This window comes from Petaurus breviceps, unplaced genomic scaffold, assembly GCF_028583685.1.
Source record: "Petaurus breviceps papuanus isolate PSGF00001 unplaced genomic scaffold, PetGlider_PUasm1.0 90064, whole genome shotgun sequence".
NCBI lineage: Eukaryota > Metazoa > Chordata > Mammalia > Diprotodontia > Petauridae > Petaurus > Petaurus breviceps.
The window spans coordinates 10214-25203 of NW_027187173.1; the positions used below are offsets into that span (position 1 = coordinate 10214).

At 41.1% G+C, this 14990-nt stretch overlaps 1 protein-coding gene across 13 annotated transcripts in view; it reads left to right on the forward strand.

The window, feature by feature from the left end:
* Positions 1–2149: 2149 nt before the first annotated feature.
* Positions 2150–14990, forward strand: part of PLAGL1 (PLAG1 like zinc finger 1) — a 144540-nt gene continuing 131699 nt past the window's right edge. For 9 of the 13 annotated variants that reach the window (XM_069107450.1, XM_069107451.1, XM_069107460.1 and 6 more), the window contains exon 1: positions 2540–2756. The gene's annotated coding sequence lies outside the window, so the exon portion shown is untranslated. Of the gene's footprint in view, positions 2375–2539; positions 2757–14990 lie in introns of those variants that run through there. The other 4 variants (XM_069107449.1, XM_069107459.1, XM_069107454.1 and 1 more) reach the window with 2 other exon arrangements.

Sequence of the window (14990 nt, forward strand, 5' to 3'; positions counted from 1 at the left end):
CCTGGCCTTCTACATCATAGTTCCTAAATGAAGCTCCATATAACTAAAATTCTGAAGTTTTCTCGTATACTGGGATTCCTGTGGCCCCAGATATCACACATGAATATTCCCAGGGAGTAGAAAGACACTTGTTCTTATGCCATATAAGCACATCTTTCACCTTAATTCCATATTGGCTCAGGGTAAGTTTTCTCTCCTTTTAGTGGTCAAGCAGTGACTTTCTACATCAATATCAGTATCTCCATCAGTATCAACACCACTATCTCCCACAGCTCCCAGTCCCAGAGAACTCTACTTTATCTTTTTCATTGCTTCTAAAAAATCTTCACAATTCCCCTAGAGTTATCTGGGTGGAGTTATTCAAATTACTCAGGGCTACTTCCAGAAACTTCTAAAGAGAGGAAGGGGAGATCACACTCTCATCTAATTGAGGAGATAACATTTTATAACTCCAATCAATGGGATTAGATTTGCTCTGTAATAGCCCCAGATAGTGGAACTAGGAGCAAACTGTGAAAGATGAAGGAAGGAAGATGCTTAAATTATACTCAAACTATCCAGAAGTGGAATAAGTTATCTCAGGATGGGTTGCCTCTCATTATAAGTCTTCAAATGAAACCTGGATGGCCACTTGGCAGAGATGTGAGAGGGAGAGGGGAATTCCTCTTCAGGTGCAGGCTGGTTTAGGAGACTTTTGACTTTCCTCTCTCTCTGATTCTATAATAGTACAGATTTGGCTAACTTAAAGAAAGTAATAAAAAAACCCCAGAAATTTAAAAAGTTAAAATGTATGGAGGATTATTTCCATTACAAAAGGACTTGCATTTAAACCAGGAGCACTATCAATACATTTATATTTTAAGTACATAAGATTTGATTTACATGACTTTTCAAGAATTCGATGAGTTTAAAGAAAATGACCTCTATTTTAAATGACCAAATTTGTCTTTCCTCACAATATATCACTCATTAAATTTACAAATGAATTACTTATAGCTCCTACTCCCAATTTAGAACATGACTATGGTTTTCCATTATACTTCAAGTCAGGTTCAAGAGCTTTCTCATCTCTACTTCAAAGTTTTCTAGAAGCCAAATTGGACCACTTTACTTTATTTGCTTCCTGTACTTGAGCCTGTCCCTTTCTTTTGTATTAGGTTCAATTTCTTAATGTCTTTTTAGTCCCATTATCTCCTCTAGCCCACTTCTGAGGATTCGTGGTATTCCCTGAAAGCTCTCTTCACCCAGGTTACCACTCTCTTACTTCCAGAAGTTTTAGAAATTGTGTACCATCTCCACGAAGGCATCCATGAGTAAAGAAAGATGGTGAATCTGTGTCCCCAAGTCTAAACACGAATTCCCTGTGTCCATTTCCCACCCCTACCATAGCCCATGGTCGCCTTACAAAGATACATACTATGGGGATAATTGTAATTCTAGGATTTGCCTTAGAGAAGCTATTCTGAGGGTCAAATGAGATAATGGACGCAACTGAGGCTTGCAAACTTTGCTATTTATGCGTAGGCTTTTACTATCATTATTATTAGATGAGGTAACTGAGGTAAAGTACTTTGTAAACGTAAAATACTAAACTGTATAAAGTTTAGCTAAGAGGAAGACCCTAGTGGAGTGAAAAGTACACTGGTCTTGAAATCAAAAGATTTGAGATTCCAGTTCTAGCACTTAAATAGCCACGTGATCCTGGGGCAAGTCACTTCTCTGGGCTTCAATTTCCTCATCTGTAATATGGGTATTAAGTTACACGTGGTACCCACTTCACAGCTATTCTGAAGCATGCATTCTGAAAACCTGAAGGCATTATAAAAGTCGAAGTTTCCTCGTCACAAAGAAGTACTTTTAGGTGTGCTGTCCCTATCAAACGAAGATTTTGATCGTTACAAGAAATGACTGTGGCAGGACTTGACTAAGGAGCACAGAAATTAGATGACTCCAGATTCATCACAGTATAGACCGTAATAGTTATCACATTCAAACTTGTGGGGGTGAAGCACTCTTTGTTTCACGTGTAGAGGAAAATAAATAGCTCAGAAATCCCCAGAAGCGGTTTTATTTGCACAACCACACCGCCGGTAGTCAAGAGGGGATCTACATCACCCACCACCCACCCCTTTCCCCGCCCGCCGCCGTTCCTCCCCTCCTCTTCTCCTTTTCGGTGCCTGGCTGGAACAGGAGCGCAGCGGACAAACCTCGCCGGCCCGCGCGGCTGACGAAGGGAAGGGGAGGACACTGTCGCGACTTGCGGAGTCGGGAGAGGTCGCGCTTCCCCGCGGAGCTGCCCTCAGACCGTTGGGGGCCAGGGGGCGCCCGAAGTTGGTTTGAGGGCTTTCTCTCTCCCGTCGGCGAACTTTTCAAGGTGGGAGAAACTTGGCCCTGGATTTCGGAGAGCTCAGGCGAAGGGCGGAGAAGTTGAGGCTTGGGGCAGGGAGAGCTAAGCAGATAGGCAGGCGTGGGTGGGGCAGGGCGCGGCGGGGGTGCTGGGGGCCGGGGATGCTGCGGGGCAGGCGGGCGGGCTGTTCGGTGGGGCCGGGGAGAGGCGGCCCCAGCTGGGTTGTTTCGCTTGAGTAGGAGCGGGCGCAGCTTCCCCCTCTCCGCCGCTCCCCCCTCCCCCGCCCGGAAGGCGGACGGGCGGGGGGAGGCGCGAGCTGCTCACCCATCCCCGGGGCGGGCGGCGCGCGAGGTTGCGCGAAGAGCTGCGGCGGCGAGAAGCCCCTCTCAGGTGGGGGCGTGCGTGCCTGGTAAGTGTCTTTCTTCGCCTCCTCCCCGACGGGGTCGGTGGCGGGGGAAGCCGAACGCTCAAACCCAGGTAGCTCACGGTTAGGGCAGAACGCCTCTTGGCCGGGCTCTGGGGTGCGAGGAGGCAGCGCAGCTGGTACCTCGAAACTGCAAGCCACACGTTTTTGTCTTTTGGTTTTTGTTTTCTCCTCCGCTGCGGAAGAGAGTTCCTTTCCAACAGTTGCTCCGGCTTGCGGACTGGAAGGTGTAAGCTGCTGCTGGGCTTTTCCCCGGGGCTGAGCGAGTCGTTGACCCGTTTAGCAAATTGCTTACGCCTCAGCCCCGGGAAGGAAAAGGTCGGGGTTTTGCCACCCCGAAGCCGAGGTTCGCAGGTTCGGCGGGAGTGGGGTTGCGTCCAGAGCTCCGGGGCTGCGAAGAGAAGGTCAGCCTTTGTAGTCCTTGGTCGCTTTCTTTTTCTCGAGTTTCCGACACTGGCTGTTTCTTCTCTCCTTGGGGGGGTTGGGGTGGGGGTGGGGGAAGTGAGGGAGACTTGCAGTAGGACGTAAAGTACTAACTCCATACACCTCGGTCCGGTCTAAAGCGTTTTTCCTTCTCCCCTTTTCCTAGACGTGGGGCGGGGGGGGGATGTTTTGCCAACTTTTCCTACCCATTAGGTGTTACTTGCGAAAAGAACCTGGGCCTTTGGGGATCTGTGCTCCTTGGGAGGTAATGCTATCTGTAGGCGCGCACACGCACACGCGCGCTCACGCAGGGGAAAAATGTGAGAAAAAAAGTTCCAGTAGTCTCTCTTTTGGTAAGGCGGATGATCAGAAGATCTGAATTCAAGTTTTGTCATCACCATTATTACCTGGGCGACCTTGGGCAAGTCATTTAATCTCAGTTCTCTGGTCTCTAAATTGAAGGGGAGTAATCTTTTAAAACCCCCTCTAGCTCTAAATCCTATGATGTAATTGTTTAGAAAAGGCGATATAGGAGAGTCGCCACGGATTCCTATAGAAAAGGACCAGGGCGGGTCCGTTGTCCCAAAAGAATTCAGACCCCACAAAAGTCATAGTTAAATGTTTCTGTCTTTGTTTCCACTTCTGTTCTGCACCCTAATGTGGAGCTTTTAAATCAGATTTTGCTTTCACCTTATTACGATGTGCCTAATGCATTTTAGGCTGCCACTGTTCGCGTCATTAAGCTGCCTTTAATACTTTGTGGAAATAAGCTGGATGTGAAGCTGAAATAAAGAAATAAGTACTAGTGCCCGTGTAGAGGATACAAGGACCGGGGTTTGAATCCCTGCCCTGCCAATATTGCTTGTGTGGGGAAATACTTTTTAATCTCTCTGGGCCTCAGTCTCTTCATTTATAAAATGAAGGGTTGCTTTAGATAACCTCTAAGGTCTTTTTAGCTTCTACATCTACAATTCCTTTTCTCACCCTGTTTTTATTTGTGATAAATGAAACATAACAGCCAATAGTGAAAAAAAGCAAAACTTCGTACCATTACTTAGAAAAGCCCAGGCCAGGTGGGTATGTTTCAGAATCACAGCAATTATTGAGTAAATGAATGAGAAAAACCCATTTATTAAGAGATTGTTATGTGCATTGTAATGCCTTGGCCGGAGGCTTGAGAGTCTGATTATTTTGACTATAAGAAGAAATAAATCAGATGATTCAGGGGATAATTAGAGATTTCATTTTTAGGATTCATGTAATTTAGTAGAAGGAAATTGGTCTTTGAGTCAAGAGAAATGGGTTCTAGACTATGTGACCTTGAACAGTTTACTTAACCTTGATGTGCCTCATTTTCTTCATCTGTAAAATGGTCCTGTATATCTTGTTTTGTAGGCAGAATAACATTATAGATATGAAAACGAAGCACATATACAAGTAAAATTTAATTAAATGGGATATGTACATAGGTACTTGACAACTTTAATGGGTGTTCTGCTTAAAGAAAAATTATAATTGATGTTAAGAATAGAACTAATAAAATCTATAATGTTTAACTAGAAGATGTAGATAGAAGAGTCAATAGTAGTGCTGATATAGAAAATGATCTAGAATATTCATATCACCCAAACAATAAGCAAGGTCCAGTTTTTCCTATTGTATGTTTTATATGTTAAAGGATAATTTTTAGAAATTACATATACAACTATATATTTTTTCTGTTGCTATTTCATGTACTTAATATGCTAGATTATTTTCATTTAACCAAACTGAACCCTGTTTCTAGCACAGTGTCCTATTCAATTTAAGGCACCTTGGATTACTCTAAGTAAAATGCTTACACATCTAAGTGGTAACACCACTGCCTGACACATCAGTTATAAAATTAAGTATGAAGATATAAATGTAGGTCAAAAGCATTGAGTAGCTATCATTCAACCATAAAAGCAGTTGCTTTTTAAGTTTGACAAAAGCTTTAGTGTTTATTAAGCATTTACTATGTGCCAAGCACTAACATTCATGGTTTAGAAATCAGGATGACTTCTTTGGTACCCTATTAACAAGAGTAATTACTATGTCTTTTCTTTCTGAATTTTCTGGTGGCTTATCCATTAAAAATGCAGAGCTATCAAAGTGTTAGGGGCTGTCAAATAAATTTGTTAAAAAACTTAAAGATCAAAAAAATGTTCAGAATTGACCTTAGAATTTCATTCAAATAATATGCTAAATGAGTAGTTCAAATATTGTTGAGTATATTAGCACCAGATATAAAGAAGGAAAATAGATATTCCCTCTCCTCAAGGAACTGGGAATTACATTTACATTCAGAGAAACATAAATTAGAATATAAATTCTAATATAAACACACAAGAAAAGTACAAAGAATGGAGTTGTAACAGTGCTGTCACTATCCTTGCTTCCTGCACTCCTTTCCCCCCACCCCTCCCAATAGCATGAGGTTAGATGAGGAAAAGATCATTACTGGCAGGTGAAAAGCATTTTAGTTGGGCTTTAAAGGATGGAGAACTCATCCATTTTTGGAGAATGGTGTGAACAAAGGTTTGGAAGCAGGAAATAGGAATTTTATAGACCTTTACAGGAAAAGAGAATGGATAGTTTGGCTTGGCTGCAGTGTAGAATGAGAGGGAGTATTGCAATATGAGACTAAAAAGGTAGGTTGGAGTCTTGTGAAGTACCTTGACTAAAGTATATGAACTTCTAACTTTTTAAATGTATAGTTGAATTTTCACAAGATGATATCTCGAATCTTAAACCTCACAACAACCCTGTGAGGTATATTCTGAATTTACAGATGAGGAAACAAGATTAGAGAGACTATGACCCTGGGCAAGTAATTTAACCTCAGTTTGCTTCAGTTTCCTCCTCTGTAGAATGGGGATAATAATAGCACCTCCCTCCAATTGTAAAGCAATTAGCTGTGTGACTGGTACATAGTAGATGTTCTCTAAATGCTAGCTGTTGTCATTATTAACTGACCTACCCAATGTTACATAACTAATAAGCATCAAAGTGGAGATCTAGAGATGCCAGGTACCTTGGAGTGAGTTCTAGTCCTCCTACTATACCACACTGCCCTTTCATTACTGCTGTTGACCAGGGTTCATAAAAGTGTAAAGTGTTGTACTTAGATTACCCAGTGTACTTAGGTTTATCTTTTCTACTTACTCTTGTATCTACTTGGCTATAAATACTCCTACTATTTATATGACCTTGGGGAAGTCATTTAACTCCATGAGCCCAAATTTCTTTACATGTAATATCAAGGCATTGAACTAGATAATCTCTGAGGTCCTTTCCATCTCCAGATCTGTTATTTGTACTTCAGCCTCCTCAGGTGAGAAGACTTCAGATTATACTCCAGTGTTTTGAGCCCTCATTTCCTGCTGAGTGAAGCATGTCTCCTGAGGAAAGGCTAATAGGGCATCTTCCATATGTCACAAAGCAACCACTTCCATCTGTATCAGCACAAGCATCTTCCAGCTTCTACCGACCGCCCAATCTGTGATATGGAGAATCTCCAGTATGAGGAAGAGCAACCTTGTCATTAACTTTAGGCCTCCTCTCTTCTGCTTTGCCTGTCCTTTGAGGGTAGAGGAGTGACACCCTCTATTCAAGATGAACATATTTTCACACTAGGTTGTAACCTTCACATCCCAGAGACTTTCCACATACTCCTATCACCCAATTCCATCCCTCTCAACACCCTACCCACAGTTTCCACTCAGCCCTTCCACTGTGCCCTCTGGAATGCCTGTTCCATAGGCAACAAACTTCACTTCATCTTAAATCTTTTCCTCTCCCATGCCTTTCATCTGTTAGCCCTTACTGAAACTCAGCTTCCCCCTGATAGCATAGCCTATTTGGCCACTCTTTCTAATACTAGCTACATCTTTACTCATTCCCCCTGCTCACTCATTGAGATAGGGGAGTTGGAATACTTCTTGCTCCCCATTTCCACTTCTAGTTCTCTTCTTTCTTCCATCATCAGTAATCTCTCTTCCTTTGAGGTTTATGCTATTCATATCTACCACCCAGTCAAAATCTTAGTAGCTTTTGTTTACAGACACCTGTCCTCCCTCCTCCTATTGCTACCAAGCTCACAGTTTTTTCTTCTTCTCAACTCCTGCCTTCATATTTAGGGATTTCAGCACTCATATTGATTGTCTCTCAAAAACCCTAACCATTTAATTCCTCTACCTACTTATTTCCAGTGAACTACACCTCTGCCCCACCTCAAACACACACAGATATGGTCATATTTTTGATCTTGCTGTCACTCACAAATGTGCTGCCTTTGTTCATAAATTCTGAAGTTCCCTTATCCAACCATATCCTGTTGGCTTTTTACCTTTCCCTTTTCCTTCTCTTACAAAACCCTACTCTCTGTCCACACTTCATGATGACCCTCAATCCCTTAACCCCTCAGTTCTGTCCCATGTCTCCTCCCCTGACTAACAACTCTTTCTTCTTTTCCCTGTCTTGACCCTGGTGAACAAGTTCAACTCTACACTATCCTCTGCTTGTGAATACCTAGCCCCCTTATCATACTGAATCTTCACCCAGCCAAGCCTCACGTTTGCTCCTACATACTTGCTGCTGAACAAAGCTGAAGAGAGAAAATCACCTAAAAATTCTGACTGGGAACATGTCAGATTTATCTTACATAACCTCAACTGGGCCTTCACTGCTTCGAGGCAATCCTAATATACTTCCTTATTGATTCACTATCCCCCTCTCCAAAATGGCTGTTCCAAACCTTTTCATCCCTCCTCAGATTCCTCATGGCTTTCCCCACTCCCACTGAGCTGAGAACTTTGCCTCATATTTTACAGAAAAAATTGAGACTATTCACCATGAACTCCCTCTTCTTCCCTCTTCTTCATGTATCACTTAGGTACCTTCTGCCACTTTCTTCTCCTTCACTCATTTCACATGATGAGGTGGCCTTCTTACCAAGGCTAATCCTTCTACTTGTTCAAGTTCCATGCTATCTCCTCCAACAGATTGTCTCCTCTAGCATCGCCACTCTTTCTCTTATTTTCAATATTCCCCCCTTTACTGGCTTATCCCTATAGGCTACAAATGTGCCCGTGTCTCCCCTATTCTTAGAAAACCCTCATTTGATCCTTTCATTTCTGCTGTCGTTCTATATCTCTTTGGCCCTTTGAGGCCAATCCTGGATGAGTCCATCTACAATGGGTGCCTCCGCTTTCTCTCCTATCACTCTTCATGACCTTATTACTCCACTGAAATTGCTCTCTCCAAAGTTACTAATGATTTCTTAGTTGCCGAATTTAATAACCTTTTCTCAATCTTCATTGTCCTTAACCTCTCTGTGGTCCCTGACATATTGATCATTCTCCTGATACTTTCTTCTCTCTAGTTTTTCAGGACATTATTATCTCCTAGTTTTCCTCCTTTATGATTGCTCCTTCCTTGCTAGATTCTGCTGACAGTCATGCCCTCTAACCATAGGTGTCCTCAGGTTCTGTCCTGGGCCCTTTTCTCTTCTCCTTCTATACTGTTTCACTTGATGATTTCATAAACTCCCATGGATTTAATTGCCATCTCTATACTGATGATTTTAAAATCTACCTATCCTGGCCCAGTTTCTCAACTGACTCGAGTATCCCATCTCCAGCATCCTTTGAACTGAATATACACTAGACATCTTAATATATCCAAAATGGAACTTGTATCTTCTCCCTAAATCTCCCCTCCCACCCCAATACTTTCCCTGTTACTGTAGAGGGCAACACCATCCTCTCAGTCCCTCAGACTCTCAACTAGGAGACATCCCGGATTTCTCACTATCTCTCACCCCACCCCATCCCCACCCCCCATATACAAGCAGTTGTCTTTACAGCTTCTCTTGAATGTGCCGTCTTTTCTCCTCTGCCTTTGCTACCACTTTAGTTCAGTTTCTCATTGCCTCATGCCTAGATTATTCCAACAGCCTGCCTTAAAGCTCTCACCACTCCTGGCCATCCTTAGTCATTAAAGTAATTTTCCTAAAGTGTAGATCTGATCATGTGAACCCCTACTCAGTACACTGCAGTGGCTTCCTGTTGCCTCTAGGATCAAACATACAATTCTCTATTTGGCATCAAAGCCCTTTATGATCTTCTACCTGTCCAGTCTTTTTTATACTTTACTTCCCAACAGATATTCTATTTAGTGACACTGGCCTCAAGGCTATTCCATGAACTAGATGGTCCATCTCTCAGCTCCTGGCATTTTCTCTGCTTATCTCATATGCCTAGAACTCTTCCCATCACACCATCTGCAGGAAACCTCCCCTAACCCATCTTAATTCCAGTGCCTTTCCTCTGTTAATTATTTCCTATTTATCCTGTATATGGTTTGCTTGGTATATATTTATTTGCATGTTGTTTCTCCCATTAGATTGTAACCTCCTTGAGGGTAGGGACTGTCATTTTGTATCCCCAGTGCATTGCACAGTGCCTGGTACATAATAATGTAAATTGATCAATCAATTGATTGTTAAATGTTGGGTGGTAACTGTCTGAATTGCTCTATCTCTGTTCTGGCCACTGCTAGGCAAATATGAGTTTATTTGCTTGCTTCTTGAACAATACTTCCATCTAGACATAGAGTAATTCCTGAATGATGAAGTGTTTAAGGGGGATGACAGAAATTTAAGTCATCTATAAAGTCCAGGGATGTTGTAACTTCCTATGAAAAAATATTCTCTATTCAAGGCTGCCGGAGCATCAGTGTTTCAATTACTGATATTTGTCCTTATATCCCTTTCTACATATTCTCCTGTCCCTGAGGATCCTGAATATGGATTGAAAGCCCATGGATGTGGGTCATATATTAATTAGAATGTTGATTGCTAATCTGCAGTGGATAAAGAATACCCAAGGTTCTGTTCATTGTAGAACAAGGACACAGAGATGTGTAGGGAAGAATTTTGTTTGACTGATACTGACCTGATTTTTCTTACCAGAAATCTTCCTTGGCATCAGAATAACTTTTATAACCCTCCCTTCCAATTTTAATATCAAACTTTATCTTGTTTCTATGTTCATCAGTTTTTTTTCCTGACTTCATAGTCAACTGGTCAAGCAAACATGCATTTTAATTAGTATATGTTTCTTGCCTATATTGTGCAAACCCACTGTGAAATATTAAAAGAAAAAGGTATTTATCCAGGACCTGCCCTCAAAGAGCTTATATGTTGATGAAATATTAACCCAGAAAATATTTGGTCCATAATGCAAGGCAGCATATGATCAAGTGGACACACAAACATTACTCTTTCAATCAAATAAAACTTTGAATGAAGTTAATTGGCCACATTGATATACCAGTTCCCTCTTCTTTGCTATCAGTCAGTTACCAGGTATTTGTTAAATGCCAGCAATATTGCCAGATATGCTTTGAGATGCTGAAGATATGAAGGTAGAGGTGAAAATTGTCCCAGCCCTTAAGGCCTTCAGGACTTTATAGCCTTATTAAAGGAGAAAATGTGCGTGGATGTATACATGTGTGTGTGTGAATGTGTGTGTGGGTGTATGTGAGAGAAAGAGAGAGAGAGAAAGGAGAGAGAATAACAATGTATTCTTGTGTGTGGAAGTAACTTAGAATAAGGATGGAAAAGTAGTTTTGAGTCAGGTTGTTGTAAAGAACTTTAAATGTCAGACAAGTAAATAATACTTGATCCTGGAGGTAATATAGGGTAATAGGGTGGTAGCCACTGAAGTTTATCAAGTAGGAGAATGACATACAAAAATAATTTGGCAGTTATGTTAAGGATTGTTTGGAGAGGAGAGAGACTTGAACTTGGGATATCTATTAGGAAGCTTTTGTTGTAGTCCAGGTGAGAGGTGAAAGCCTGGACTAGGGTGGTAGCTTTGTGTGTGAGTGAAACTAGAGGGACAGATATGTGATATTGTGGAAGTAGAAACTATTAGATTTGGCAGCTGATTGGATATGTGATAAACTGTGGAGGGCATTTGTGGGTGTGATTTAAGAGGGCTCATGACTTTTTGTAGTTATTAATTCCTGGTCCCTCCCTGGACTATGAAGGATGAACCAGGAGATTCTCCTAATGCAGGTAATTAGTGGAGTGGACATGGTTAGGGAGCGAGCTGCTGAGTGGTTATGCCACAACAAAGAGAGTTGTTGAATATATAAAGAGAATGGGAATAGGATACTTGTATGGGAAATGAAGAGTAAGTAGCATGAATCTGTGATGAGATATAGTGTGTGTGTGTGTGTGTGTGTGTGTGTGCATGATTAATGTGACTGTGGAAGATGAGAGAATGTGAGTCAGTGTCAGTAGTTTATTTGTCCAGGTGTGGATGCCTGGCAGTTTTGTGGGAGTCTTTGGATATAGAGTCCTGGAGGGTTCCCTTAAGGTGAATTTCAACATAGGGAATATGGGGAGAGTGGAGGAGATGGTGCCTCTAGCCCATGTGTAAAGCCAGTGAAACCATGTGGGTCTTATTGCTCTCCCTAGAAAATAATTCTCATTCTGGCGATAGTAATGACAAAGTCCTGTCAGGTGGCACATATTTAAGTGGCACAGTTTTGAATTCTAGTAGTCTTTTCATCAATAAAGAAAGAACTTGAGTTGGTGTGGAGTTGGGGGACAATGCAGAAATAGAACATAAAATGAGTGTGGGAATGGCTTTACTAATATATTCCGTTCCCTCTGCTGTTACTCTGGTACAGGCTCCAATTATTAACTAACTGGATAGTTGTGATGACCTATTAACACATCTTCCTGCCTTCATTTTCTTTATTCCTTTAGACTAATCTTTCTACATAGATATGGTTATGTAACTCATCTCCTCAGGAATCTTCAAAGATTCTCTAAGTATGGTTCAGGCTTCTTTGATTGACATTCAGGGTTCTCCATAGACTGTTAACCCTTTCCTTTCCAGCTTTATGTCATACTACTTATCTATAAATAACTGTTTTAGTCAAACTAGGCTTTTCTCTGTTTTCGGGACATATCTTGTTCTTTCTGCTTGTGCTCCCATGATTTTCCTCATACAGTTTGTTCCTTATGCCTTTCTCTCCAGCCCTCACTTCTTCTTCTCACTCCTGCCCCCTCTCCTCCTCCCCGCCCCCCCACATTGAATTACTACTCATTTTTTAAAACCCTGCTCAAAGGCCACTTCTTTCATGAAACCTTCCCGTATTCCTTCAGTTGATAATACTCATCCAAACCCAGCAGTCCCTTTCTGCCTGTGTTCCTCTGCACAGACGGTCTTGGAATTTAAAATTCAGCTGCTACCTTCTACTTTGCTTAGGCTCCCAAAGTGGACAGTAGTGACCTCTGGAGGGTGCTGGAATGATGAGAGGGGCAGCATTAGCCTTGGGTGCAATTGGGGGGCATTGAATAAAAATAAGGACCTGGTAGTGGAAGCATAAGAAGAGAAGAAAATTTTGAAAAACCTTTTGTACATGTTTCATCTGTTGTGTAACAGAGGTAAAGTCGTAATGATTACATCATTTTCCAAATAAACACACAAAATGCAAGTTATAACTGAAGAGTGGTCAAGTCCACTGAGAGGTCTTAACAAGCAAGTGCTGGCAGATGAGCCTGTTGCACATTGTCCAAAGTCCAGCATGCATCGGCAGTAATATGTGCGTGTAATGACTTGTTTATAGTATAATACTATATGGTTACATACATCATTAAGATTTCAATGAAGGAAAAAACCCACAAATTTCCAATAAATTATTAAATTAATGATGCATCATTTAAAAATATTTTATATTTTTTGGGGGTGGCTGGGTGGCACAGTGAATAGAGCACTGGCCCTGGAGTCAGGAGGACCTAAGTTCAAATGTGGCCTCAGACACTTGACACACTTACTAGCTGTGTGACTTTGGGCAAGTCACTTAACCCCAATTGCCCTGCCCCACCCAAAAAAAGTAAAAATATTTTATATTTTTTTGAAATGACTCAAATAAAAAAAAAACTATTAAAGGGTTAAAAAAAAATGTAGATTTTTCAAAGAGGTACTCAGTAGTTTTTTTTTAAGGGGGCTACTAGGCCAAATAAGTTTGGGAGCTTCTGTTGTATAAACTAAGCCTTTCCTGACACCTCCCTGCCCCATTGACATCTTGCTCTCTCAAAACTATCATTTTGTATATAGTTGAAGACTTTCAGGTCCTGTTGGCATATTCTTTGCAAGTCCAGGGTTATTATCATGCCACAATGTGTGTTAGTATTAACACCTCACACTTGTATCACACTTTAAGGCCTGAAAAATGCCTTTTAGACATTATACCACTTGATCTTCACTTTTGAGGTAAGTGTTGCTGTTGTCCCCATTTTATAGATTAGGAAACTGAGACTGAGCCAGGGTCACACAGCTGGTTAAGTGAGGTAGGATTCAAACTCAGGTTTTCCTGACTCTAAATTCAGTACTTTGGTTACCACGAAACACAGGAGTAAGATGCTGATTTTTCTTTATCCACATTTTAGTTGCATTCAAATATTTTCTCTCCACTTCTACAACCTATTCTGTTTTTCATATAATAAATGTACAATTGGAACTTTTGAAATTCCTATTTACCTGTGATACAATTCTTGGGATTGTACTTATGATATCAGCATTGGAAATAATGTTTACATACTGTTTTCTTTCACTGTATCTTAGGGTTTTGTTTGATGAACATGGAAATAGCTAATGCAGGGGTGGGGAGCCTGTAGCCTTGAGGCCACATGTGGCCCTCTAGGTCCTCAAGTGTGGCCCTTTGACTGAATCCAGACTTCATAGAACACATCTTTGTATTAACCATTTATTAAGGGGATTTGTTCTGTGAAGTTTGGATTTAGTCAAAGGGCCGGCCACACGTGAGGACCCTAGAGAGCCACACGTGCCCTTGAGGTTATAGGTTCCCCACCCATGGCAAAAAAAGTTGACCAGGATTAGAGGACAACCTTTCTAATGTAATTTGTTATGGGGGAGGCACTTTCAGTTGTAGGTTAGAGGGAAAGGAATCTAGGGTTCAAACAATTCTAGGCATTCTGGAAGAATTGATCCAGAGAACTGTATAATTGGTTTCAGAGACATTCTTAGGTAGAAAGATTCTAGAGTCTATAGATAGATTCATCATATGATCTATAATCCACTTGTGAATCATTTAGATTAAGTAAAGAAATACAAAAAAAATCTTATATTTGAATTGTACAGAAATTCCATTCTTTGCAGCACCCATAAAATCAAGATAACACATCTGAACTTATTTTGGGAGTAAAGCCCTAGGATTTGTTTGACTAGATATTGAGGCTTTTCATTTTTAGTAGATTCTTGTGAAGGTCTTGTAGAGGATACCACTGTATCTAAACAGCTTTTGTCATGGAAACAACTCGTCCCTCCTCCCCTCAGATATAGATTAGATAGAACATTTGTGTACATATCTTATAAAAGCACAGTGACAATGGTGTGATAACAGTATCATTTTCAATTCAATTCAACACGCCTTTATTAAATACTTACTACTTGTTGAGGATGGAAAGACCAACCAAAATAACATCTGCCTCCAAGGAACGGATAGTCTACTGGGATGAAACAAAATGTATATAATTAAGTAAAAAATACAAGAAATTTTTAGTCAGGGTGGTGATGCTGCTGAAGTATCAGGAGTTAGGAGGTGGAATATCATATAGAGAACAGCAGGTAGATTAGTTTGCTGGAATGTAGAGTGAATTGGGGATGGAATATGAAATCAGCCTAGTTGTATCAGCAATGCCATATTCACAATGCCTATAGAGATTACAAATAT